This window comes from Panulirus ornatus, chromosome 17, assembly GCF_036320965.1.
Source record: "Panulirus ornatus isolate Po-2019 chromosome 17, ASM3632096v1, whole genome shotgun sequence".
Taxonomy (NCBI): Eukaryota; Metazoa; Arthropoda; class Malacostraca; order Decapoda; family Palinuridae; genus Panulirus; species Panulirus ornatus.
This window is the reverse complement of record NC_092240.1, coordinates 52,759,687-52,786,374: the sequence shown is the minus strand read 5'-3', so window position 1 is coordinate 52,786,374 and position 26,688 is coordinate 52,759,687. Positions and strand designations below refer to the sequence as shown.

General features: G+C 41.3%; 1 long non-coding RNA gene across 2 annotated transcripts; it reads right to left on the bottom strand.

Annotated features, from left to right (window-relative positions):
• Positions 1-203: 203 nt before the first annotated feature.
• LOC139754778 (uncharacterized) lies at positions 204-25,961 on the bottom strand. Of its 2 annotated transcripts, none has more exons than XR_011713956.1 (3): positions 25,680-25,961; positions 10,646-10,738; positions 204-10,178 (listed from the first exon to the last, which is right to left on the bottom strand). It is a non-coding gene; the product is annotated as an uncharacterized lncRNA (long non-coding RNA). The 2 variants fall into 2 exon arrangements; XR_011713955.1 differs by lacking the exon at positions 25,680-25,961 and adding an exon at positions 11,836-11,936.
• Positions 25,962-26,688: the final 727 nt, after the last annotated feature.

Below are 26,688 nucleotides of genomic sequence, written 5' to 3'. Positions count from 1 at the left end.
AAATGCAGCACTAACATTCATTTATTATAAGTCTTTGTCTTATTTTATGCCTTTTAAAAAATACTTTTCAGGTATGAAACCCTTCAGGTTAATGCAATCACACCTGATTATTATTAACACATTATATGAATTATATTCAATGCTTATTATTTCCATTCTGTACAGTCATAAATTAGGTCCTTATAAAGTTACAAACACCCATACAATATTGAGAAATTTTTTATTGGTGACCAAACAACCAGACATTGTTTGGTATTCTCACAACACCAACATGCTGTAATATGGAGCAAAAAATATATACTGTGTAAAAAAATGCCTTCAGACTGTTGAGTGAAGGTTACATACTTTGGCTTTGTCTATGCTGCCCTGATCAAACTACAGTGCAGATTGGGAGCATGTCACATAAAATGCGCACAATCAGCTCATGACAATTTTCCAAAAATACAGGGAAAGTTATTTCCTTAAAATAGCAAAACATTACAATATTATCAACCATCAGGCTTTAGTGAATGGTACCATCATCATTTTTGTTCAAATTCCTTTTTTCTGAAGCGAACTAATTTCATTGTATCCATACTGATGACAAATGGTAAACTTAATCATCTAATGTAATTAATAATCATTATAAAAATCAAAGACTTTTTCAATCTGAAGAGTAAGTATTTAGTTTCATGAATGTTAACAAAATTCATCTACCATACATGTCTAATGAAATTTCAAAGATTAATAATCTAATGAAAAGGGGGAATAAAAGTACAAGATATGAATTACAGGTTTACCATTTGTTCCACCAAAGGTGTATCACCACCAAAATTCCTAGAAGTAGGGGGAGGTAAGTGAAATGGGGGGTTGAAAACCCATATTGTTTGAACTAATCATTCTAGTTATGTTTAATGTATAATCCCACCACATACATGTAAGAATCTAAATAAAATTCCTTAAAATATCTGATAATTAAACTCTTCCTACATTCACCCTCAGTTACAGTAACTTCTAACAACACTACTCTTACATTGCATTCTTCCATATTCTATATATCTTTGGTTCACTTTGTATTCATTTCTTGACCACCTTAATATTCTTCTGTTTATAACTACTAATATCTAAATATAATTTCTTTTTAAACATACTTTTTCATCTTATCACAGTCCCTCACTCTACTAAGTTGCCTAATTCATCACAACCATGAAAGTACTTCATAATGCCTTGCACCTTACGAGCTACCTTCAATACTTTCTCAGCAATTCCCTATGTACACAACACTACCATCGTTACTTTATCTGCTCATCAGGCTTACACATGAACTTTCACATTAAATAAGCAAATTCATTTGCATTACACCTTTTTTTATTCTTTCTCTTCTGACTCTCTCATACATATTACCTTCAGTACTCCATCTACAATCACATGTTATTTGTCAGACTCTATTTACCTCATAGCATATCCTCTATTCCATTCCTGCCTACATGTAGCTGTAATACTCCAGCACAATTTCTGTGCTCTTAAATAAATTGGCTCTAAGTATTACATCTAACCAATACAATCTTCTTGAAAGCTCTTACATCAGCTGAATGAAAACCCTTATAACCTCTTAAATACCGCTACTTTTAAAATTGACTCAACTTACAAAACCTAAGCGGTCCTCACTTTTTACAAAATCTATTGCATCTTTCCTCTAAATCACTCAATATACATATGATTTGCGTTCTAATGGTATAAATGAATTTTTGTAAACACATGTACCAGTTAAATACCTAAATCTTACATAAAAGGTATAAAAAAAATTCTGCAGTGCTGCTAATTACTCTATCAATGACAACATAAAGGCCAATAACATTATCGCTATCAGGAAAGAACATGGGTCAAAGCACATATCTGTCTATGTTACACATAATCAATTAATCATTCCTGCAATTAAAGAAAGTGGTGCAGGAAATCCTACCAACAATTCATTTGCTGCGTATCTCTGAAAATGTCATCCATGACTTGTTCACCAAAAGTCTCAGACAATGAGTATTACTGTTATCCCTCAGTAAATATAAGAAAATGCAAGTAGAAAAAAAGACATTCTGAAGGGTAAGCCACTAATGAATTTTGCTGTTGATGCGACTGAAAATTCTAAATAACTAAACAACCTGAAGGATTAAACCTAGCCAGAAACTTTCTTTTAAATATATCACAGTTTTGTTTTGAATGAAATCAGTATCACAAAACTGGAAATCAATAGGCAATTATTGGAATAATCTCTGAAAGTACTGTTCTCAAAATATTACATGCAATTGTACCATATAAAAGTATATCAACAGAGTTACATGAAAGGTTACTTAATTCAGCAAATCCTCTAAGCACACATCAGCTCTTCACATCAATTCACATTTTCTGATTTTCCTTTTTCGTCTGTTTTTCTAGCAATACTTCACTGAAGCAAGGGGTAGCACTGAGAATGGATGAAGGCATGCAAGTATGAATACAAACAAGTGTATATATATATGTACATGTCTGTAAGTATATGGTGATATGCATATGTACGTACATGAAGGAGTATGGGTGTTTATGTATGTACATATATATATATATATATATATATATATATATATATATATATATATATATATTAAGGGGATAAGAGTGAGTGCTCAAATTACAGAGGTATAAGTTTGTTGAGTATTCCTGGTAAATCATATAGGAGGGTATTGATTGAGAGGGTGAAGGCATGTACAGAGCATCAGATTGGGGAAGAGCTGTGTGGTTTCAGAAGTGGTAGAGAATGTGTGGATCAGGTGTTTGCTTTGAAGAATGTATGTGAGAAATACTTAGAAAAGCAAATGGATTTGTATGTAGCATTTATGGTTCTGGAGAAGGCATATGATAGAGTTGATAGAGTTGCTCTGTGGAAGGTTTTAAGAATATATGGTGTGGGAGGCAAGTTGTTAGAAGCAGTGAAAAGTTTTTATCGAGGATGTAAGGTATGTGTACATGTAGGAAGAGAGGAAAGTGATTGGTTCTCAGTGAATGTAGGTTTGCAGCAGGGGTGTGTGATGTCTCCATGGTCATTTAATTTGTTTATGGATGGGGTTGTTAGGGAGGTGAATGCAAGAGTTTTGGAAAGAGAGGCAAGTATGAAGTCTGTTGTGGATGAGAGAGCTTGGGAAGTGAGTCAGTTGTTGTTTGCTGATGATACAGCGCTGGTGGCTGATTCATGTGAGAAACTGCAGAAGCTTGTGACTGAGTTTGGTAAAGTGCGTGAAAGAAGAAAGTTAAGAGTAAATGTGAATAAAAGCAAGGTTATTAGGTACAGTAGGGTTGAGGGTCAAGTCAATTGAGAGGTAAGTCTGAATGGAGAAAAATTGGAGGAAGTAAAATGTTTTAGATATCTGGGAGTTGATCTGGCAGCGGATGGACCCATGGAAGCAGAAATGAATCACAGGGTGGGGGAGGGGGCGAAAATCCTGGGAGCCTTGAAGAATGTTTGGAAGTCGAGAACATTATCTCCGAAAGCAAAAATGGCTATGTTTGAAGGAATAGTGGTTCCAACAATGTTGTATGGTTGCGAGGCGTGGGCTATGGATAGAGTTGTGCGCAGGAGGGTGGATGTGCTGGAAATGAGATGTTTGAGGACAATATGTGGTGTAAGGTGGTTTGATCGAGTAAGTAATGTAAGGGTAAGAGAGGTGTGGAAATAATAAGAGCGTGGTTGAGAGAGCAGAAGAGGGTGTTTTGAAATGGTTTAGGCACATGGAGAGAATGAGGGAGGAAAGATTAACCAAGAGGATATATGTGTCGGAGGTGGAGGAAACAAGGAGAAGTGGGAGACCAAATTGGAGGTGGAAAGATGGAGTGAAAAAGATTTTGAGTGATCGGGGCCTGAACATGCAGGAGGGTGAAAGGCGGGCAAGGAATAGAGTGAATTGGATCGATGTGGTATACCGGGGTCGACGTGCTGTCAATGGATTAAACCAGGGTATGTGAAGCGTCTGGGGTAAACCATGGAAAGTTCTGTGGGGTCTGGATGTGGAAAGGGAGCTGTGGTTTCGGGCATTATTACATGACAGCTAGAGACTGAATGTGAATGAATGGGGCCTTTGTTGTCTTTTCCTAGCGCTACCTCGCACACATGAGGGGGTAGGGGGATGTTATTCCATGTGTGGCGAGGTGGCGATGGGAATAAATAAAGGCAGACAGTATGAATTATGTACATGTGTATATATGTATATGTCTGTGTGTGTATATATATGTGTACATTGAGATGTATAGGTATGTATATTTGCCTGTGTGGACGTGTATGTATATACATGTGTATGGGGGTGGGTTGGGCCATTTCTTTCGTCTGTTTCCTTGTGCTAACTCGCAAACGCGGGAGACAGTGACAAAGCAAATTAAATAAATTAATAAATATACATATATGTGTGTGTGTGTGTGTGTGTGTGTGTGTGTGTGTGTATATGTGTATATGAGTGGCTGAGCCATTCTTCGTCTGTTTCCTGGTGCTAGCCTGCTGATGCGGGAAACAGCAATTAAGTATAAAAGAATAAAGTAATACATATGTGTGTGTGTGTGTGTGTGAGAGTGCATGAGCCAACGAGGCTGTTTTTTTATCTGTTCCTGGTGCTACCTCGCTAAAATGGGAAATCACCAACGTACGAAAAAAATTGAGCAGATGCAGCCTTTCTTTGTCTATTCCTGGTGTTACTTCACTAATAATGGAAATGGCGATCAAGTATGAAAAAAATTATCTATATACGAATACAGAAACAAGTTTCAATAATAGCTTATGAGTAGCACAGAACAATTACAATTCAAAATCCGCATTCATTTTTAGGGGTCAGATGACCTCAGTAAGACTATCTAATATACATATATCAACAGGGCAGATTCAATCTACAAAAATCACTTGTATGAGATGAATAATTGTCAATGCGAATGATATACCATAAATAAACAAAAGTCCTTAAATATATAAGATGTACAAGTAAGTATCTAAACACATTACTTATCCATCAAAACCTGAATGGAACAGAGAATAGAATCCGTGAAAAATGCCTAATATGTACATTACACATGAACATAGATGACAATAAAGTAAATCTCCTCAATATGACCCAGACAAGACAAATCTACAAACAAATTAAAACAGAACTCTCTAAGACCATGAGACAAGGGCAATCCACAAACTAACTGACTATGACCACGATATAAGTGACAAATAACTTCTGATGGTAAAAATCCTATTAATGACATCCAAGAGCATGCAGTGGATGAGAAAATTATCAACTTATCATGAATTAAATTGTTGTTTTTCAGTAATCAATGCTAAAAACTCACCATGGTACTGGAAGAAACTCTGTAATTATTGATACTTACTTATAGCAGATTCTTGAATTATATTAATGTCTTTCAGCAATCAACGTTAAAAACTCACCATGGTACTGGAAGACTCTCTAATTATTGATACTTACTTATAACAGATTCTTATGTTTGTCTTTAGTCATAACATCTGAACTTGTCGCATGATTACTGTGGGGCCATTGGCAACTCAAGGGTGGGCTGCTGTGATAACCATTTCTTTCGCTGCAACTCAAAGCTTTGAAAATATTACCCTCTCATGTCTTTCCCAGTAGCTATGACCAAACACAACTTCAAAGACAAGTTCTTTACTTCCTCCAAAATTGGCATATACTTTCCATTGTTTCTTCTTTACTTTTGCCTTTTATCGACTTCTGTATTTCAGTTAAGGCCCAGCCTTGATGTAGATTTTTGTCCATGAGTGGAACCTCCAACATAAAAAACTTATATATTCATTGTAATGGGCTTTGTTAAGGTAAACATATTCAATGTATTTGTCATGTTTCAGTCACAGTGTACTTAATGAAAGCATAACTGTAAAGTAATATGTTTGTATCTTTAAACATTATATATATGTTCTACTCAGTCAAAAATTTTTGGTAACAACAAAACACCACCCAATGATTGCAAAAATGTCATCCTAAGTTACTCAAGTATCACCCATAAATTTCTCCCAGTCCTTCCTACATTTGGCAAAGACATAGCAAATACTAAATTCATTAAATTCTGTTCATAACTACAAATTGAGAGAATAGCCATCCTCTCATATTAAGTACAGATTACAGGAGGCTCTCTTTATGATATTCATCTACACATTTGACACTCTACATGACAAAAAAAATATCCAAAACTTACCTGTTCAATCTACCACCATACATTTAATATAAAACTATTATGCTTCACATTTTTACTTTCCTGCCAGAACCCACCTGAAACATAAATCATTACCATTTGGCATGTAAGTTAATTCAGATCTTGAGCAAGAAAATGTGAAGAAATAAATCCTTCGCTAATCAGTTCTGATATCTTAAATGTCATATATACAGCAGACACTGTGACAACAGCAACCAACTTAACTGTGAGTGAATTAATGTGCAATTTTGCAGTTGTCCCTTCACCTAAAATAACGTACACTTAATCATTGTAAGAAACATGTCAAGTCATTAAAAGATGTGCATTAGCAATTACTTTAGCACCTAATGTTTATGTATAGATGATGTATTCTGATTTTTTCAATCTAAAACTCATTCTCAAAAACTATACTGTAAAAAAAAAGTTACCCGTCAGAAGCCTAAAAACTGCACTACCAAGACAGTAAACCACTTATTAAAATATTCTACTTCCATGAGTTTTGCTGATATTCATATATACATATATCATAATACTATATTCAAGAACAAAATCATCGCATGAATTAGTGAAAGATACCATTCTTCAATAAAGTCAATGAAGTGGGAATAAAATAATTTTATCCATAAGTAGAACACAAAAATCCATACAAAAGTAGTAATGAAAACAATAGAGAACTCTCTCTCTCTATGAAAGCTTAGTTCCCATAATCAAATTTTGCATTTATACCATTTGCAATGAGAAACAGTAACATTTAGCTGGCAGAAAAATAAGTAACAAGTAAATAACCATATAAAATTGTCTAATATCTGTAATTTCATCTAATGATACATTATAATGTCTTTATTTTTCTGTTAATATTACTTCCTCACATCAATTCATTATGAGTCCTCAACAACATGTCCTAGGCTCATTTATAAGCCTATAATATGAACTCTTATACACTGTTTACTTGTAAAACAAATAAAGCCTAAAGCATTAGGGAGATGACATGTGATCGCAATGCCTTAATACATTAAAAAAAGAATTATTCAAATCAGCAGAAGACCTACTGAAGAATCATTCCATACCATATAGCATGAAATAAGAATAATATATATGTGACAAACAATGCTCTCTAAAAATCAAGAGTGATAATTCAATTTTGCCTTCCACTTGCTAATGTCTTTCAAGAGTGAGTAAATGGACCTCTGCAATGTTTGAATCAAAAATTTCAAGAACTATGAAAATAAACATTTCAGATTAGTTTCTTAACCTCAAACAAACATAAGGGCCATGCATCACGTGTTCTCCTACAAATAGTGCAAGTCCTTTAAGGAAATGATTCCCAGTCATGGATGGGTTGCAGATCATAATCATAATTTGAATAAATAGCCAAACTAAAAACTGTAAGTTGTATATTTCAGATCACAGTAAAGAGTATCCTCCCAGACTCAATCACAGTGAAAACAAGATCCTCCTGAGCTCAGACGTTATGAAAACTGCCAGTGCTTACTTTGTCTGGATTACAGGAGAAATAGACTCTGTTCTGGGTTGTGGACATTGCATCCACGTGATGTACTTTACAGTGCATGATTTTTCCTCTAAAACCTGGGATACAACCTAACCATATATCAAATAGTCCAGGTTTAGTCTGAGTTTGGGAGAACAGGAGTTTCCTCTCAAAATTCAGAATAATTCCCAATCCCAACATCCTTGCATACCAATTAGATGAGGTTAAGGGGAATACACTATCACCTCATATGGGTCTTGCAATGAACACAAAGCAAATTCAAAACTTATGGCAGTCACCTCCAATTCCATTTTCTTACTTTAAAAACAAGTTCATATCTGTTCTATGTTCTACATCAAAAAATTGCATTCTTGTATTCTTGTTGGTAAATCCTAAAACACTAATTAAATAAACTGCTTGAAAATTGGCAGCTTTAACCAAGAGCTAAAGTACCATGTCATCTATGCAAAGGCCATTATTCATGCTCATAACTTCAATTTAATTAGGTCTTAAGGATTTCAAATCTGTCTCACAACTTTACTGCAGCATCCACACAGAAAATGTATTATTGAACTAGTGTATGCCTTTTCATTCTGAGCCCATGTCACAACTGTTATACTTTTTACACAATGACATCTTCAGATAATTTCTTAATAGTGTTGCTGCTTCATTTGTAATGGATTACCATCATCCTGGTACTACCCATTACCACTGGTTAATGTTCTTGGTATTTTGACATTATTCATCCTGACTGCCAGATATAGCTGTCTCACAGGTATCAGAAAGCACATTTCTAATCTTTGACTTGGCCATCACAGTACTGCATTTTGTAACATATCTGTCTTCTGAGGTAGCAAACATTCTCCCTTTCTTTTTTTTCAAGAGCATGACATGACAGGGGCAAAAGCATGCCCTAATCATGGCCTTTTTGGAAGAAAGGTAAGAAAAGTAAGTATTAGAAAATATGCAGCAAGGATTAATTTGAGCTCCTCAAGTGTTTGCACATGTGACTCTTAAAATTGGAAAGATTACAGTAAAAGGGAAAGAAAGACAAAAATCGATTCCACAGCTTCCATGTGTGAGGCCAGAAGGAGGTAACACGATGGTCAATTCTCAAGAGGCTGTGTTGGCCTTCATGCACAGACTAACAGAAGCAGCAGCCAGACGCATACTGTGGGTCCAAATCATACAGCCTGTAACACTCAAAGACAGATCATGAGAGCAGTGGCCAAAATAAAAACCACAGATCAGAGAGAAAGAGGCAACATTATGGTGGACGGAAGGGACGCTGAAGACAGCTGACAGCAGGAATGTTAATAAGGCGGAAGGCTTTTGATTCCAGTCTGTCTATGAGAAAGGTGGAAGAAGAGCCACCCCATATATGCAAGCAGTACTCCATATTTACATGAAACCCATGCAAATGTGGAAGATCTTGAAAAAAAAAAAAAATACAGCACCTACACAACAACCACAGCTTTTGGGAGGGGAAACATTGCAGTTTCATCAAAGAAAGGATACAGCAGAGGATATGGTTCTGCAAAACAAGATTATTGGCAACAAGTTTACGCAACTGCTGGATTGGATTGTAGTGCAATGAAATTCAATAGAAGGAAACAAGTGTGATCTTGGATGGGATAGAGAAAGCGCATGCATTTCTGCACTTCTGAACTGAACGGGTTACTGTTTCCCCATTCTGTGATGCTGCAGAAATCAGGATTAAAAGATAAAATGTATTCAGAGCAAGAAAAAGAATGAGCATTTGAGCAAAAATGAAGGGAAAGTGAGTAGAAATACATAAACTGGAATAATCAACATAAACGTGAATATAATTAGACTTCAAAGAGAGATAATTTAGGGAGAGAAAGAAGATGATAGGAGATAAGAGAGAACCATGGGGTCACCACGGTTTACTGAGTGAGCGGGAGATGTTGTACCATCTGTGACTATCTCGCCGAGACAACTGGAGAGAAGAAAAAGGAGAAAAGCCATGAGAAGGAAGCTTAGTAAGAAAAGACATGTCACACCCTGTCAAATGTTTCAGAGATGTCGAGGGCCAAAACACAAGATTCACCAAAAGCCCTGAGGGAGAGGGACCAAAGATTGGTCACAGATCATATGCTTTAGAAGATAATCTTTATGGACATTATCAAGGACATAAACAAGCAGTCTAAACAGGCCTAACGACCTTCCTTACTTAGTTTTGAATTTAGTTACTTAATGCAGTGAAAATCCCCTAGTTTTCATTTTTATCACTGAAAAAAAAATTATTCTACTGAACATAAACTCATTGCTACGAACTATATGGATCTTAATGCAGAACATGACACCAACTCAGCTTATTACTGTAAGTACCAACAATGCCTTTGACTGAGACAGTTGTCTGACCCATGAAGTTATTTGGCTCTCTTTGTCTTGTGTTTCTTGGATTCTACATGTTGAGCAAACTGACTCTCAGAGTTCAGGGTGAGGTCACAAGGGGAGCAGTAATACTTCCCTGCCAAAAGAAAACATGGCAACATTAGCAAGGTACTAAAAGGACACTTCTGTTCAATGTACAATCACTCTGGTACAACCTTTGTTGTAAACTCAATGTCAGTGTAATGATGACTAGATGACAAATTGTGAGGAAAAAGCAAAATACTCTGAGACCAATGTACTCATTGCTAAAGTGGTTTATAAAGTCCTGTAATCTTGGTCAAACTGCATTTTACGGAAATTTCTACACAATAATTATGCAAGTTAAAAATATTCCACAATATCTTTCTGCTTGCCCTGCCTTGGTAAATTCTCAACGGTTCTTTCTATTTTTTTCTCAAGGAGTTAGCGCTTTGTTCTAGCTCTGCCATCATGACAAAACCTTGTTATAGGTATTCCTAGCTAGCTAATCTCTCTCTCTCTCTCTCTCTCTCTCTCTCTCTCTCTCTCTCTCTCTCTCTCTCTCTCTCATTCTATATATTTTACCTGAAGGAGTCCTGTAAATTGACAGATCCTTCGACTTTGGCTTCTTTGCCTCATCAGCCTTTATCACGCTTGCCAGTATACTATCCATGGGACCTGTAAAACCGAAAAGTTTCCAAAATTACTTTCAGTAAATCAAATTGAAAAAATACATCATGTATTGTACGTCTAATTCTTCCAGCTACACAATACCAAATTCTTTATACTGTATCTCATCTCGGTATGCATGCTGGAAATGGATTTCATTACAATATCAGGGAATAGATACATTCTCACAGCAAATCAAAACCTGCCACCATGATGACATCTTTTCGTTCGGTCATCAACCTCCCAGGAACTCAGCATGGGACTTCAGTTTCTCTACGTCAGTCTGCCCTTCCCTACTTCGGGGAATTGCTCTTCACCCATGGCTGCCTCATGTCCAGCACCAAACTTCACCCATGGCTACCTTACGACCAGCACCAAACTTCACCCAAGGGTACCTCATGACCAGCAACAAACAACTTCACCCGTGACTGCCTCATGTCCAGGAGCACCAAACAACTTCACCCATGGCTACCTCATGACCACATCAAACTTCACCCATGGCTACCTCACGATCAGCACCAAACAACTTCACCCACAGCTACCTCATGACCAGCATCAAACTTCACCCATGGCTACCTCACGACCAGCACCAAACAACTTCACCCATGGTTACCTCATGAGCAGCACCAAACAACTTCACCCATGGCTACCTCATGACCAGCATCAAACTTCACCCATGGCTACTTCACGATCAGCACCAAACAACTTCACCCATGGCTACCTCATAACCAGCATCAAACTTCACCCATGGCTACCTCACGACCAGCAACAAACAACTTCACCCATGGCTACCTCATGACCAGCACCAAACAACTTCACCCATGGCTACCTCATGACCAGCATCAAACTTCACCCATGGCTACCTCACGACCAGCACCAAACAACTTCACCCATGGTTACCTCATGAGCAGCACCAAACAACTTCACCCATGGCTACCTCACGACCAGCACCAAACAACTTCACCCATGGTTACCTCATGAGCAGCACCAAACAACTTCACCCATGGCTACCTCATGACCAGCACCAAACAACTTCACCCATGGCTACCTCATGACCAGCACCAAACAACTTCACCCATGGCCGCCTCACCCACCACTAAGCTAACCTTATCCAGTCACAACATCGGCCGGTCTCGATTTTTGGGGGGGTACACTGGAGGCGATTTTCCAAGTGAGATGGCAAGCACAAAGATGGCGCTGATTGCTCTTACGCGCGCCTTCCGCAGCCCTGAACAATGAAAATGGCGCGAAATCTCCCGCCAAAAGCGCCACTGATGATGCTGTCAGAGGAAGGGAGAGAAGGAGACGCGACGGGGCGATCCTACAATTTATATGGAGAACTCTAATCCAAAACTTAGTCGGAAGTGAGCGACTTTTTGCGGTATATCTGAAATACACCTTTAAGGAGGCGAAGAGCATTTACTTATAATACGACAACTAACATCAGTAATGATAATAATAATAATGAATGACACGGAGCCAAACGTTTAATTCGAAGAAAAATATATCAGTATACAGTATATACACTAAATATAATGGCAGAGATTTGTAAACACTAACTACATATATCTTTCTTTTATGTCAGCGGTGTCGGCATGGGCAGCTAAATACCCTAATTAGAGCCATCCCGTTAAAGCTATCAAGGCCAGCCCTAGCCTCTTTGGGACCATTCCACCCTTCAAACTTCCCACTTCATCACGAACTGAAAAAAAAAAAAAAATTGGAAAATTTAGGGTGTTTGGGAGACCATTTCTTGCTTGCTATCTGAAGGCCTCCTTAGCGGTCGGGGCCCTTAGCTCTAAGCGTATAAAGCGTATAGCAAGGGCCGGCCCTGAACGATATATTAGCCTAAGCTAAGCACCTAATTGATCGACCAACCCTTAGCAGTAGACGCTCTTCCTTGTATATCAACTGACTGTTCTACGTCGTCTATCTCATTCTTGTATCTCTCCTGACGGTGTGATTACAAGAAAATGCACTTGAGAACTTATCGCACTTCATTTTCTTCGTGTTTATGCATATATTAAATCACTGTGTGACCTCTTGCAATTATATATATATATATATATATATTATATATTATATATATATATATATATATATAATATATATATATTTGTATTGGAGATCCATATACAAGGCTCTCTCTCTCTCTCTCTCTCTCTCTCTCTCCTCTCTCTCTCTCTCTGACACCAGGCGGTCCAGCCCGTCGTCCACACACACACACTACTCTCACGCCACGTCGTCCACACAATAACCCTTCTGCACCCCCCCCCCCCCCCACCAAGTATTCACCACGCGTCGCCAGAGGACATTTCGAAGGTACGAAATTCAATGATTCCATTAATTTTCGGGTAAAGTGGCCGGGCAAAACCTGCATGTGTGTGTGTGTGTGTGTGTGTGTGTGTGTGTGTGTGTGTGAATGAATATATCTTAGGCCGCACAAAACAACACGATCGTCCTGTGTTGCTGGTCCCCGCAGCAAATGGCTCCCGTGTACCCACAACAAGTGGCTTTCGTACCCCCCAGCAGGTGGCTTTCTTACTCCAGCAAGTGACTCTCGTGTACCCACAAGTGGCTTTCGTACCCCCCAGCAGGTGGCTTTCTTACTCCAGCAAGTGACTCTCGTGTACCCACAAGTGGCTTTCGTACCCCCCAGCAGGTGGCTTTCTTACTCCAGCAAGTGACTCTCGTGTACCCACAAGTGGCTTTCGTACCCCCCAGCAGGTGGCTTTCTTACTCCAGCAAGTGACTCTCGTGTACCCACAAGTGGCTTTCGTACCCCCCAGCAAGTGGCTTTCGTACTCCAGCAAGTGACTCTCGTGTACCCACAAGTGGCTTTCGTACTCCAGCAAGTGGCTCTCGTGTACCTACAAGTGGCTCTCGCACCCCCAGCAAGTGGCTTTCGTACTCCAGCAAGTGACTCTCGTGCACCCCCAGCAAGTGTCTATGGGACCCAGGCAAGTGTTTCTCACGCCGAGGGGGGGAAGGGAGATTGTAAGGCTGGTCATCTACCACACACACACACACACACACACACACACACACACGTTACATAACCTTAAAAAAAACGTTTACAATATTCATAATATTCACTATACAGGCACGTGGCCTGACGTGTGCTAATCAAAACACCAAGTTTTCTGTCGGTATAATAGAAGTCAAGTCGACAGAACCCCCCCCCCCCCCACTACCATCGTTGGATCATTGACAACAACGACACCAAATTGTCTCGTCCACTTAAAAGGCGAGAACGTAAAGACGAGCAGAACTGATGCAGAAAATACGCCATAATAGGATGTAATACGCGATATTATCCACAGTGGGTCTTACGGTACATTCCAAAGTGGGTCGTGTCATCCACAGTGGGTTGCGTGGTCATCCACAGTGGGTCACGCGATGTCATCCAAAGTGAGGTCATGTGATGTCATCCACAATGGATTCTATGACGTCATTCACAGTGGATCATACGACGTTCTCCACACTGGGGTCATATGAGCAGTGATTTTCAATGGCAAGGCGCGGTACCTAAGCACGACGGTACAATCCCTTGAGCACGACAGTACGATCCTTGAATACGACGATACGACCCTTGAACACGACGATACGATCCTTGAGCACGACGATGCAACCCTAGAGCACGACGGTACGACCCTTGAGCACGAAGGTACGATCCTTGAGCACGACGATGCAACCCTAGAGCACGACGGTACGACCCTTGAGCACGACGGCACGATCCTTGAGCATGACGGTACGACCCTGGTGCACGACGGTACGATCCTTGGGCATGACGGTACGACCCTTGAGCACGACGGTGCGATCCTTGAGCATGATCCTTGAGCATGACGGTACGATCCTTGGATATAATGGCCTGGTCTCTGACCTTATATTTCATGGTTACCCTAAGTAAATTATTCCTAAATAAAAATAAAATGTCGCTACTACTATTACTTCTATTATTACTTCTATTACAACGAAAAATAATCATGCTACTAATAATAGCAGTACTACTACTACTACTACTACTACTGGCGTAACGATGGCGTCAAATGACCTTTCAACGTCCTCAGTGGGACACCACACACACACACACATACCCGAAATGTCGTGTGGCTGGCTGCCCTGGTAGGCAATGGCTTGACCGGCCGGCCGGCAGACCGAAGCGAAGCACGTACCAGATGTCAGCCCAGATTGGACTTTGGAGGGCAGCAGCGCACTTGATAATGGACTTCCAGAAACGAGAGAGAGAGAGAGAGAGAAAAGAATAAAAGACTACAGGATGTTTCCCCCAACCAAAACTGCCCAACCAGCACCAAAGGGGGACTTATTTTCCAAGGGGGGCGGGGGGGGGGGGAGGAATTATTTATCGCCGGTCTGGGGAGGAAAAACGTGATGGGAATAGCCGACACTGAGGAAATCCGCCGGCCGGACAAACCCCTCCTTGATGGGGTAGGGTGGGGGCGGATGGATATGCCACGGGGTAATTAGGGCGCATCCCTCACTAGTCGTCCCTTTTGACTCTCCCTTAAAAAGGCTTTAAAGTCAAACCTTCACTACTTGTCCCTTTTGTCTCTCCTTTAAAAACCTCTAAAGTCAAAGGCTGGTTCATTGCAGGGTACTTCTGCACGCCGAGGTAGCAACAGCACAGCGGGGTAATTAACAAGGTCATTAATGGCGTGGGAAGGGGCCTCTGGCCGGTAATTACCAGGTCTCCCCGTGCCAGGCAACACGTAAAGGTCAGCGAAACGAATTTTCACACAGACGGGCAAAGAGGAAGGAGAAAGACTGAAGAAAACGGGAATAATCTGCGGAGGAAAACGTCACCCACCTTTTGTTTCTGTAGTATTTGAAAATAATTAAAAAATCTGTAATAATCAGAACTGCCTAAGAAAAAAAATTAATATTCGGAGCTACTTAAAAAAATGTAAAATTAATATCTACATAAAAAATTTAATATTTGGTACTGCCTCAAAAAAAAGTAATATTTGAAACACAAAAAATTCTGTAATATTTGGAATTGCCTAAAAAACTGAGTAATATTTGAAACGAAAAAAACTAATATTTGGAAATGCCTAAAAAAACTGAGTAATATTTGAAACACTAAAAAAAAATCGTTATTTTTGAGCTTAAAATCGATTTTTGAAGTGGTCACTCAAAACCTGTAATATTTGGAGTTCCAACCAGCCTGTAAAATTCATTCTTATCTTAACCGTTTTATAGATAAAATCCTTCGCAAGTCCCAACCGTATTAAATCAGTTCACTCTACACCGCATATACATTTCCTACACCCTACACTAGCCCCCTTAGTACCACACCTAACAGTCCCACCTTATTACATGCCCTACACTACCCACTGTCTTACAACACCTACACAGGCCCACCTGTATGTACACCCTACACAGACCCACCTGTATGTACACCCTACATAGACCCACCTGTGTACACCCTACACAGACCCACCTGTACATACACCCTACACAGACCCACCTGTGTGTACACCCTACACAGACCCACCTGTACGTACACCCTACACAGACCCACCTGTATGTACACCCTACACAGACCCACCTGTGTACACCCTACACAGACCCACGTGTACACCCTACACAGACCCACCTGTGTGTACACCCTACACAGACCCACCTGTATGTACACCCTACACAGACCCACCTGTGTGTACACCCTAGGACACACCCCCAGAAGAACAAAGTTAAAATGAGATTCTGTGGTCGTCCGGCTCAATCAGTGTTGTGGACGAGCCGGCGACACAGCGCCACCAACTTGGGGCTTCCTGCCACGTTCACCACAGTGTTTACTGTTTCTTGTGCGCCACACACCTCCGGAGGGAGGGGGGGAGGGGGGTCAGTGTTGAAGACCGAGGTGGGGACGGTGGTGGAGACGGTAGCAAGGACGGTGATGGAGACAATGGCAGGGATGTTGATGGAGATAATGGCGGCGGTGCTGGTGGTGGAGGCGGTGGTTAATACAGTGATGGGGGATGTTGGAGATAGTATGTGTGTGTGTGTGTGTGTGTGTGTGTGTGTGTGTGTGTGTGTGTGTGTGTGTGTGTGTGTGGAGGGAGGGGTGTGTGTGTGGAGCTGGTGGTCAAGTGGTGGAGGGGAAGCAGGAAGCTGGTGGTCCGGGGTTGGAGGTACCTCACGGGTAGATACCTCCGGGGAGGATATCTTCGGGGTGGGTATCTCAGGGGTTGGAGATACCTCAGGGGTGGGTATCTCAGGGGTTGGAGGTACCTCAGGGGTGGGTACCTCAGGGGTTGGAGGTACTTCAGGGGTGGGTACCTCAGGGGTTGGAGGTACTTCAGGGGTGGGTACCTCAGGAGTGCGTACCTAAGGGGTGGGACCAGGGAAGGTGTTGGGTGTAGAACTCCCTCCCCGAACAAACAGGTAATCACAATCAGGTAATTACAATTAGGTAATTACACACACACACATAACACACACAACACACACACACACACACACACACACACACACACACACACACACACAAGCACGCACCAAATATTAAGCACAAATATTAAACGAAGAATATTTGTACCAATAATCACACTGGCCATTACGAACGATACAGATTTCCGTTTCAAATCGTTCACCACAACGGCAACTTCCAGCGTCAAACACGCTCGGGGAACGAAAATATTCATAATGAAAGAAAAAATACATTTAACGTGTTGGGGATCTGAAAATACATCAAGGATTAAATGGCAATTTCATGGCAATTTACATACGCCAGATTCAACAATCACAGAACACAACTCATAAAACACAAAACACAAAAAAAAACATAAAACCATAAAACATAAAATAAAACCAAAAAAAAAAAACAAATACAATATTAATAATGTAGACAAAACATGAAACAAGAAAAATCACTCCTCATTTGGGCACACAGAGGAGAGGGAATGTTTGATGGCATAGGAGTGACGACGGTGCTCCATGGGAACGCGTCTTTGGGTCTCACATGCAAATGAAGAGAAGAGGATCCATGTGCATGAAAAGCCTGTGGATAATATCTGGTGTGAGGAGGGTTCTGATCATGTGAGGAATGACAGTGTAAAAGAGGTGTGTGTGTGTGTGTGTGTGTGTGTGGTATCAAATGCACTGTAACTTCAAAGAGCTGACTACGGTGCTGAAAAAGGTTCGAGCTTATGGAGAAGATGAGCGAAAAGAAATGGACTCAAGAGAATCTGCGATCCAGAATTGGACGGAGCAAAGGAGAGGAAACCAAACAGAAGCTGGAAAATCGGAGAGAAAGGCTCTGGGACATCGGGGCCTAATTATTTATGGATGGTCAGAGTCGTGCATGGGACAGAATGAACTGAAGCGATATGGTATATGATGGGCAACGTGCGGTCAATGGACCATGGAACAGTGGGTGGGGCACGGCAGTGGATAGCAGGCTTTGGTTATCGACGCATTATACATGATGCTGCATTATGCATGACACAGAGAACGTGTGTGAATAATGCCTCTGTTTGTCTGTTCCTGACACAACATCGCAAAAGCGTAAAAAAAAAACGAGAGAGAGAGAGAGAGAGAGAGAGAGAGAGAGAGAGAGAGAGAGAGAGAGAGAGAGAGAGAGAGAGATTCTTATAATTACCCCAAGACCAAGGCTGCGCTATTTTCAGTAGCAGGGGAATGTGAACTCTTTCAGGGTGAGAAGTTCTTTGCCGAAATTGTACTCTCAGTGATACAGCCTCACCAAAGGTGACATTTCACCCATGGTGTAACCTCGACCATATTTCATTATATATATATATATATATATATATATATATATATATATATATATATATATATATATATATATACTGAAAGCACGTTATCAAACTCACCAAATGTATACCAAAAACACATAAAACATCAAACACGATGTCATTCAAATCAAAAACACATCCAATATTACATCAAAACCACATCTAACCTTACGGACACGGCTGGTCGTTAAAACCACATCACAAACGAGACAATTAAAACCAAACCGAACATTACACACTGTGTGGCACATATCCCAAAATTCTGTAAATACAAATAAGATTTCCCTAAGTCCCAGATAATACACACGGGAATACATCCTCATTTACATAATACAACCACTGCTGTAGACACAGCATTGAGTATTGAATCCTCTCTCTCTCTCTCTCTCTCTCTCTCTCTCTCTCTCTCTCTCTCTCTCTCTCTCTCTCTCTCTCTCTCTCTCTCGGCCATGGTAGAATTTGGTGGTTGGTCTGTTATCTGATCTCATGGCATATAAATTCCTAGGACATTATGGCCGTTAAACGTGAAGTTACAATCACAAAGCGAAACACAATTCAAGATCATTTTCAAAACCACACACATTCTCAATCATATATATATATATATATATATATATATATATATATATATATATATATATATATAATATATATATATATATGCATACTTATGAAAGCGCACTTTCATAGAACATACAATCCTCCAACCCGGGACCCCTGCCGGTGAGGAGGGAGCGCTACCGCCAGGCTATGACCGCCCCTAATAGGGATATGACTATTCGAATACTATGCAATCGAATACCCTTCGTCTCAAGTTGGTGAACAACGGGGTCTGCACCGGTCATTTCCCAGCAGGCTCACATAGCCAACAGATAGCATTTTACCGAACCTAACTGTACAACGCGGAGGTATATGAATAGGAACAAAGTGCATATGAACTCACTGTGGCGCTTACTACTAAATTTCTCCAAGTCATTATAATAAACATTAACAAGTCAGTCCATCGGTGAAAATAGCAGCAGCTGGCAAGCTCCTCTCTCAGCTGCGGGATGAAGATGACAAGGCCATCCCAAGATGAGAGTACCTGGGTTCTTTACAAATACATCTGCACCATTCTGCTCTCCCATCATGACATCTGCATTTATCTCCCAGTCGATCGTTCCTTTGTGGTGGCAATTTCCCAGCAGGACACTAAGAACTCTGTTCACTTCAGAATCAAAGTATCGCACAACACCGGATATGATAACTGCTCATGTGCATCACAAATTGAGCTGCCATCTGTTGGCGTAGAGAATGGTGCTTCACTGATCTTTAGGAATTTAGCTGTTAAAAAGATGAAAAAAATATATAGTCAAAGCTATTAGGAAATCTGTATGTACGATTAATCAATATGTAACCCATGCATTGTTTACTGGTAAGTCCACAATCGTAACGCGTGATATAATGTTGGAAAGCGTAAATGAAAATACAGAAAAAGAAACCATGAACAAGAAATGTTTGCTGCCGTGCAACGCAAATGTATACCCCAAACAATCGCATGTTCACCGAGAAAGGAAATCGTCTATTCTTTGTCTACTGTACAGTTTTTCCATATACGTTTTAAAGAAACCTTCGGTGGAGGATCAGATTTAGATATGACCATAATTCAAGTCTTCAAAATATTGATTTTAAGGACACATAATCTTTCCTTACTAATCATCGACGGGTTCTTGTAAATGATTTACAAAGGGGACAGCATAACCAAATTCGACAGTGCTGAAACAATCATACTTAAATATCTACATCTAGACGAGATCTCGATTTACGTTACGAAAAACATCAAATGGAAGCATGGAAGTAAACATACCTTTGGACTCGGCCAAAAATCCTAGCTCTGGTGTTGTTGTGGTAATTCGAGATGCAAACTTCGAAACGATAGAGCTGTCTGGAAACATACAGACTCTAAAAAGGTCACTCAGGCGATCTACGACTGCAATATGGTGTTCCATTAAAAATGTTGGTCATCAGAGTTTCTGTTTTGATGATTACTGATTAATCAATCCTTTTATGATGGAAGAATTGTCCAATATCACGATCGCTCCCTGAACAACTTTCCTCCGCCACGTTGGTATGTTTATTCCCGCTCAGGCTGGCGGGCCTCGACATCATTCGCTCCTCCGTGTACAATGCTGAACTCCGAAGCTAAATTCATCCTTTCCGATCACACACAATGCAGGGTCACACTTCCTGGCGTATTCCTAACGGGAAAGTCTGGTTCTTCCTGCTTGATTTTGTACCCGATATCGTTGCCGTGATGGAGTGACTCCAGTCTACCGCTCAGCGTCGTCCACTAGGTCCATGATGCATAGCACAACGATACGTGATACGTACAACAACAACAACGGCCAGCCAAAACAAAAATATGACCCAAGTTTTCCCTACATGGGAGACGGCTGTTTACATTTTGACCTCTTTAAACTCTTCCATTATGAATGGGTCATTTGTCTCACTGAGACCCCGATGCCACACTCGGTCAAAATCCTCAGAAATGTCAAGAACAGCTACGTAGCACTTGTCTTTCAAGAACCTTTCAGGGATGATGACCAGACAATAGTAAGATAGGAAAGAATATCACCCATGGATCTCACCTTACGGAAGCCATACTGGTGATCAGAGAGAAGACTGTAATTTACTAAGAAAATTCGCACCGCTGTATTCATCTCAAAAAAAAAAAAAAAACGTAATAAATACGGCAAAAACGTAATGGTTTGCAGCTGTTACATGAAATGTTCACTTACGCCAGTAACGTTACTTTAAATAATCACTTCACTCATTTTAAAAGCACTAAAAACGCTAGCTGAGAGGGCTGGAGACAACTGCACTATTTCAGAATGCGAAATCGCACGTTCAAACCCTTTCCTACCACAAATTTATACAACCCATCATAACCCTTTCACATTGCTAAGGACAAACTCTCCGCTTAATACACGACGCGGCACCCTCTTCCTCCCTTTGCCATCTTGTTGACTTAACCTCCGCAAGGGTCAATTTTTCACTCTGCCTCACAGGACTCACGACCTACGGCATACTGCACACGACACGCTTGAAAAGCATTTCATTCCACACTCCCCACAAACACGGAGTTCGGTCAAAGTCTGGTACATACATATATATATTTTTCCCATTGAAATCTTTACAGAGATAAGCTAGACCCCTGCGCGTTTTGGTCGATGCTGCCGAAGTTAGCTAGGCTTTTACGCGCCGGCCAAAAGTCCAATTTTTTTTTTCTTTCCCCTTCGACTCTAAACAAGTCCATTTCCGAAAACCAACTCCCCACCGGAGTTTGTGCTTCTAGTAGCAAGGGGTTTTGCACGAAGAATTTGCATGACCTGTTCGTTGTGCGAGTCCAGCTATCGCACATCTACTGAGAGAGGAGGAGGTGGTGGGGGTTGATGGGGTGAGGGGTGGTGGAGGAAATCCACGGTGTATATAAAGAGAAATGCAAATACGGCCAACAAGGCAAATATGACCCACATCACGATAAAACCGGCCGCCGGCCTCCCCGGTATTTAACTCCACAAGAAAAACCATGATTCGATGCTTGGGCAAAGACAATCTCCTTTGACCACCGCGGCATGAAGCACTTCCATCGCTCGCTCGCGCGCACACACACACACACACACACACACACAGCCGCCCCAAACAGTTTACCGGGAGGGCGGGGAAACATTTTTAGGCCCGGGGAAGTGTAAAGCGACCGTTGGCCCGTGAAATAGCCCCCACCACCCACCCCCGACCGTCAAAAATCACGCGGCGTTGAAACGCTTCTTTATCTACGGCGCCACAAAACGCCTCTTGGGCTAACGCCAGATAGCTAACGCTGCCACGGTCGGCCCACTCCCTTGGCCCCAGCGTCTATGGTCCCTTGCCGTCATATGCTTCAAATGTTTACGGCACATTTGCGTACATAAATATACGTACACGTTAAGCCCAGAGCAAATTTATTTAGTAACGGGACACGATAGAAAAAAAAAAAATAAGGCGCTGAATCTCCGATCAGCAAGAATTTATACAAATACAAAAACGACTTGGCATATATTAAAAATAATACCCAAAATAAGATTTAATTTCTCTAATAATACACAAAACAAATGATTTTCGGGGCGTTTCTACTCGCGTTCTACATACACCAGACTGCCCTTGAAAAAGGCGTTACAGCCCTTGAACACGACGGTACGACCCTTGAACACCACACTGCGGCCATCAAGCACGACGGTACGACCCTTGATCACGAAGGTGTGACCCTTGGAATAAGAAGGCCTGGCCTTCGGCATTACCTTTAAGAGTCATGTCAAAGGTCAGGCCATCATACCTAAGGGTCGTAAGGTCGTGCTTAAGTGTCGTACCGTCGTACTCAAGGGTCGCACCGTCGTGCTCAAGGGTCGTACCGTCGTGCTCAAGGGTCGTGCCGTCGTATTCAAGGGTCGTGCCGTCGTACTCAAGGGTCGTACCGTCGTGGTCAAGGATCGTTCCGTCGTGCTCAAAGGTAGTACCGCCGTGCTCAAGGGTCGTACCGTCTTGGTCAAGGGTCGTTCCGTCGTGCTCAAGGGTCGTTCCGTCGTGTTCTATGAGAAAACACAGCATCTATATTACCTCTAGCCACTGCCACCTGTCTAGTTCCGCATTACCTCCTCAATCTGCACAGGCCAAATCATATCTTATCTCAAAGAAAAAAAAAAAACATTTTATTTCAAAGAAAAAAAAAAGGAGCTATTCTGATGGAAGACAAACGAGTGAAAATGGGAAGTCCCCGTGAGGAGCGAGACTGGTTGCAACGGGGTTCGAGAGGGGTACCTGCAACAATCATAAACTACCCAGTGTTTGCGTGGTCTAGCTGTACGAATAAAGGTGGAGTAACGGTTCCTTCGTAAATTACGAAGGTTTGTTGGAAATAAAATTCGTGAACTTCCTGCGGGTAAAGAGCGAAGCGGCTCAGGAGGGGAAGAAGGTACCAGAATATTGCAACTGAAGGACGTCCTGGAGAAACCGTGGACTGTGGAAGACATTTTATAAGCCAATCACTGAAGGCCTATAGGCTATGGCGAGCGTGGAAGACTTCTAAAATCCTGACGAATTTCTGCTACGGAAATCCTGCTTATGAGAGTGCCTGATAGTGGTTGCCTGCTTGTGATGGCTTGAAGTACGTGGGGGAGTTGCGTCAATGCTGTATACTGTCACCAAGGCTACATAATACCACTACATATAGGCATCTCCTGCGCAGAGCACCATCTCACCTGCATCCTGTGTTAACTACTGAACAATCTCCACTGACCTTTTGACCCCGATACGCCCCTGAACCAACTACATCTGCCCAACTGACTGTCAATGAGAAACGCCTAATAATCCCCATTCACAGCCTGTCTCTCTTTCTCTTTATATAATCCCTAACCGACCCCATCCCTCATCTGGAGTCCCCACCTGGGCCCACCCCTCTTCTGTAATCCCCTACTTGGCCCCACCCCTCTTCTGTAATCCCCACTTGGCCCCACCCCTCTTCTGTAATCCCAACCTCGCTTGCCCCACCCCTCTTCTGTACCATCGTACTCAATGACTGCACCGTCGAGTCGAAACCACCCACGTCAAGTCATATGTACTCAAGGAGAGTTTAGGCTATTGGCATCAACTGTCGCCTCAGTGAAGAATATGAGCAGAAATTACAAATACATCAGGCTAAATTTCCAATACGAATGCAGGGTGCAAAGCAGACTTCACAGTAAGTCTTATAAAAACAACTCTAACTCTTACAACCGATGTATTCTATAAATCTAAATATATAAATATTATTTAACTAAGCTGTTTAAAATCGTTCGCCTAAGATAGATACAATATATTGTAAAGCCATATAAGTCTTATAAAAACAATTATTACTCATACAACCGATGTATTCTATAAATCTAAATGTATAAATATCATTTCATTGACTAAGCTGTTAGAAACCATTCACCTAAGATAGATACACTATATTGTAAAGCCATATAACACGGTCCAAGAGCAGACCATGTGTGTTCCCTCCTCGGCCAGACTTGTGCTTTCACACAATGGGTCGCCAACAAAAAACATGCGCTGGCCTGGATAATCATATTCGGTACTGAATCTTTTATAGTGGCGGAAGAGGGGTGGGTGGGGAAAAAAAAAAGGGGGGGGGGAAAGTCATCTTATCCTCCGTTGGCTTCTTGGGATGGCGCCCGCATTATGCTAGTGGGGGAGGAGGGTGAAAACTTGCCGAAGATTCGTATATTTTTAGAAGGGAATGAGTTTTTATGTCGGCCAGCATGGGGTCGTTCGATGTTATTTTCCCACTAATTCCAGGGACTTAGGTGTCTGCCGCATGCAGCCAGATAATACAATACAACAGTAAAGGTCTTAGGGCTGACATTCATTGGTTGCAGACATGAGACATTAGCTAAAGACTCCCCTGGGGAGCAGCAGCAAGGCCAAGTGTTGGTGATGACTACCCTCCTCTACCACGCGTCAAATGACTGCCTTTCCTCCCTCTCCGCGAGATAGATGACTACCTTCCCTCCCTCACAACGTGATAGATGACTGCCCTCCCTCACACCTCCCCCCCCCCCTCTCCACATGATACATAACTGCCCTCCCTCATCACGCTATACATGACTGCTTTCCCTCACTTCCTCCTTCCCACCCTCACCGTGTGACAAGTAACTGCCCTCCCTCCTTGCCTCCCTTAACGGGGCGATAGGTGACTACGATTCGAAGTATATCTATCTGATTCACGGCGCTGAAAAGCAGACTGGAACAGACAGACGAAAAAAAAAAAAAACAGGTATTAAATGTCTGACTGGCTGCACGGGACACGAGGGGTTCCGCAGGGTTCGACCAAATCCAGCAGCAGTACACTGGGCCAATTGAGAACCCAAACACTGCAAACCCGTTACCAAGGCGGCTAAGATTAACCCTCCTACCACAACGGATCGTGGGTGACTGTGATTCCCACACTCACATAACGTAAAATCAACAATATCTAGAACAGATCCAGCGGCCACCTACCCTTCCCATAACAACCAACAATGTACATTGACAAGAGGAGCCATACCAGCTAACATCGTCTGTAAATCAACCTACTGATGTACAAAGCTAGGACCCATCCGTACCAATAAGTCAATACATACGCGTTCTCACTCTTCTCAATGGCAGTTCGAGGACGAAATGAGCTTCGAGGATAAGTCGTATCATACCACCTCCTCAAGACTCCATGTGTCTTCATCACACCTCCAACATCAGCGACCATAAGCCTCCGGCCAACCGAGTTATCCAGTAAACAAGTCTCCATAGGCCTTGGTGCAAATATTTGGCGCGTTCATATTCACCTCTATGTAACGACGCACATTTGGTTGCACTTGTAGCACTAGAAGGTTATGCGATGCACTAATCCATTACATCTTTTTGGACGATTTAATGCTTATGCATGTAACCTGAACTCGACTAGTGATATAAACTCTTCTAAAAAAAATGGAACGAAATCTTTCAAACGCTTTTCACGTTTAAACGACCTAGGAAGGAAGCGTCTGTTCCTTGAATAATATCCATATATCATGAGTTATTTAACAAGTCGTTCCTAAAGTTCTATAATATATTTCCTATTTATTTCTTGTGACAATAGGACGGGCGTTAGGAAAGCTAAGTTGCCACACACCGCCATGGCTCAGCGAGTTGCAAAACACGCAGCGAAAAAAATTATGCTAGGATTTTGCTGTACATATTTACAAATATACATTTTTGCGGGTTTCATTATATAATAATTTTCCCGGGCTCCCAGAACATGCAGCCAGGAATTCACTCTGGCATTCAAAGGCACCATTTTTTTTTTACATTTACACATGACATAAATATAAGTTGAACTCTTTAATTTTTTTTCACAAATCGAAATACTTTAAGGTCTAGGAACCGCAATATCCTTTTTCACTCGAACATTTTATCTACCCTTGATGGCCTGTCTGTAGCCAATTATACTGGACACACCATATATATATATATATATATATATATATATATATATAATATATATATATATATATATATATATATATATATATATATACTTCATCGCCGTTTCCCGTTTTAGCACACCGAAACCACAGCTCCCCACAGACCTTTCCATGGTCTACCCTGGACGCTTCA